Source organism: Alligator sinensis, unplaced genomic scaffold (genome assembly GCF_000455745.1).
Source record: "Alligator sinensis unplaced genomic scaffold, ASM45574v1 scaffold2027_1, whole genome shotgun sequence".
NCBI lineage: Eukaryota > Metazoa > Chordata > Crocodylia > Alligatoridae > Alligator > Alligator sinensis.
Window position 1 is genome coordinate 21,044 of NW_005843893.1, and position 3,172 is coordinate 24,215.

Here is a 3,172-nt window from a genome sequence, read left to right on the forward strand (position 1 = left end):
CCCGCTCAGAGGGGATTCTCAGTACAGTAGTGAATATCTGAATATAAGACACAAATATAAACGCAATGCAAACAAGACCTAAACATGCACCAAAGATAAGACTCTGAATTTCACTAGTAAACGCATCCAGCCAGAGATACTAAGGAGCTGGGGGATTTCACAGAAGAACTGGTTGATGATGTTGGAGTGGCAGAAGGGCAGCCTAAAGGTGTTCCCCGTGTGCAGGGCAGAGTACAGAAGAGCCGTGCTCCAGCCCATGACTGCTATTTGCAGACAAGCTCTCCTGTTCATCACTGTCGCATAGTGCAGTGGTTTGCAGATGGCGATGTATCAGTCAGAAGCCATGATGATGAGGATGGCGAGGTCTGCTGTAATGAAGAAGAGGAAGAAAAAAGCTTGGGTGACACATCCAGAATAGGAAATCAGTCTGGTGTTCAGTATGGAATTGGCCATGGATTTGGGAACAATGACAGAGATGTATCCGATGTTGAGGATGGACAGACTGAGGAGGAAGAAGTACATCGGGGTGTGGAAGTGGCTGTCAACGGCTACGAGCGTGGTAACAAGGAGATTGCCAATCAGGGCTGCCAGGTATATTATTAGAAAACTGGCCAAGTGCAAGATCTGCAATTCCAGGGCATCGGAGAACCCCAGGAGTAGGAACTCAGTCACAGCGGTGCAATTGGACGTCATCATCCACAGTGCCTTTTGGGATGCCTGTGGAGGGAAAGGGAATGACTGTGTGAGGAGAAGAGCAAGTAAAATAATACCCCCACCATTTCTGTCTTCAATTGATTTTTTTTTTTTTTATAACTTGATTTTTAGAGGGCCTCCTTATTTTCAGTTGAAAGACAGTTTTCTGATGAAAGATGAGGGTTCCTAAACTGACTACATTTTTCAAGAAAATTTTTTCTCACTTCAGAATATCATCACATTGCATCCAAAAAGTGGGCAGGAGAAGTATTGTTCTAGTGCTTTTGCAGAGACCCCCTGACTAAACCTTATACATTTCCCATGTCTGTGAAAATGGAGAAGTTTTCAGTGGATTGTCTGCTCTTTCATCCTAAGTACTGCAGTGGAGGAGAGCCCACATGCCCAGGTGGAGGCATTTGTAGAAAGAGAGGGACCAATGACATGGTAGCAAGTGTTAGATAAGACATGAGGCTGACACATACTACCTTAGCTTGGGGGAAAAGTGGGATGATGTCCACCTACTTGTTAGCATAGCATTGGAGATCTGAAAGAATGGGGGCAAGGGCAGGAGGGAAGCTTGACAAAAGGGAGTAGAGAGGAGGAGAAGAGAAAAATCCAAAACACCAATAAAGTAGGTTCAGATTGGGTATAAGGAGAACGTCTTCACTGATGTACCAATGGGGCAGTGGACTAAACTGATTAGGGATGTTGTAAAATCTCCATCATTGGAGATGTTCAAATCCTATCATTTCATGAATGTCAGTGCCTGAATCTGACCCACAAGTAGCTGAGTATGAAGTTGTGAAGTCAAAAAAGCCATGCCATTGTATTTTCATTTTACTAGGGACATATAGCATAGACACAGCAAGTATCATAGGGCATTTATATACGTGCTTTTAGAGAGTGGGGGTGGGGGGCACTCTAATTTGCATATCTCCAAAGGCTGCGCTAATCAAAAGCGCCTGGACCACCACATGTATTAGCATTCCCGTGATGAAAAATGGCGCCAGGAGACTTTGAACTGAAGCTCATTGAATGGGCACCCTTCCGACGTTTTCCAGCACGAAGACGCTGATACACATGATGCTGGAGTCTGCTGGAGTGCGGTAATTCTTCTGGAAAGATTGCACACTTAGCTTTGTCATTTGCTTGTCAACTGGCCTCAAATCTCAGAAATATATACAAGCATGAGCTATCAAGTTCCTTCAGTTCTGCTCTACATTTTGTAACCCATCTACTTCAGAAATATTGTCCTAGTTTTCATTTGTTTAGGCTAAAAATTCACATTGGCCAAGAAGCTGTATTACTCTTAGTACTTCAGGGGTAATTCAAAAAAGGAAGATATGATAGCAGGGCAGCTCCCAGCCCAGGGAAGCTGTCATGCACAGGGCAGCTCTTCCTGCCACGGTGCTGACCTGTGGTCATGGCTATGTTTCCCCCTCCACAAAGGCCGTGCCTGGGGCTGCTGCCCTGTTTGCCCCCCCCCAGTTATAGTACTGTAGTAAAGGTAATAGTTTCAGGACAGAAACACTCCATTTTTCATACATGTACTTATATGTTTAACTTTTCTGACCAACAGTAGAAATTTTCTTAAATGGAGAATAAAGCTCCTAAAGAATTTTTAACAATAATTCATCATTCTGTTCCAGATGTTCCTCTGGCTTAACACCCAAACAATACTGATTTGAATATATTACTTACTGTGCTCATCTTAATGGTTTTGTCTTCAGTTTCCTACTTTAGGTCCTTGAATGTTAGGACGGCTTGGTTACTAACCATCCTACTATATCCAGTCTCTTGTTCCCACACCACTGCACTATCTAGATGCCAGATGTACAGGCTTCACCGAGTTGTCCACTCCTCACTCTGTGACAGAACTGAGAGGAGGAGATCAAAATCATTTCTCCTTGACGAAGAGCTCTGTGTGTAGCTGACTTGCAGCTTTACTGGAATAAAAGGACTGAAGCTGCAGAGCAGTGATTTGTCTATTCATCTTTTATAAGGACTTGCGGGACTCAGTCCCTAGAGCCTTGCACAGCTCAGAAGCAGAGGCCATGGGCAAACACCCCTGGATTCACAGATTGTAAAGCCACAAGGTACCATCATGATTCATTTGATCTACTGCTGATCACACATCAGAGGATCTCACTCTGGCTTCTAATTCAGGCTGTGTCTATCAGTGGGCCAATGTTTCTGGACATTGATAGTTGCAACAACGGGCTGGGGAGGATTCCCCCCCACTCCTGTTGCTACACATGTCAGGGTACGCCTTTCCCCCGACGCCCTTTCCTCAGAAGCCCTGGGTGTTGACTGCAGCCAAGGATAAAGGGTTTTCCCTATCCACTCAGGGTCATCATGACAATCACCAAATTTGGGAGAAGGAAGGAATCTAACCACATAGTCAGATTGGTAGAGATTTGGAGTGGCGTGATGGAGTGGGGGTCCTTCCTCTGGAATAGGGGGCATGGCTGCCTTATTC

At 44.9% G+C, this 3,172-nt stretch overlaps 1 pseudogene; it reads left to right on the top strand.

Moving 5' to 3' along the window:
* The window catches only part of LOC106723430, a 13,640-nt pseudogene that overhangs the window by 2,032 nt on the left and 8,436 nt on the right, over nucleotides 1–3,172 (top strand).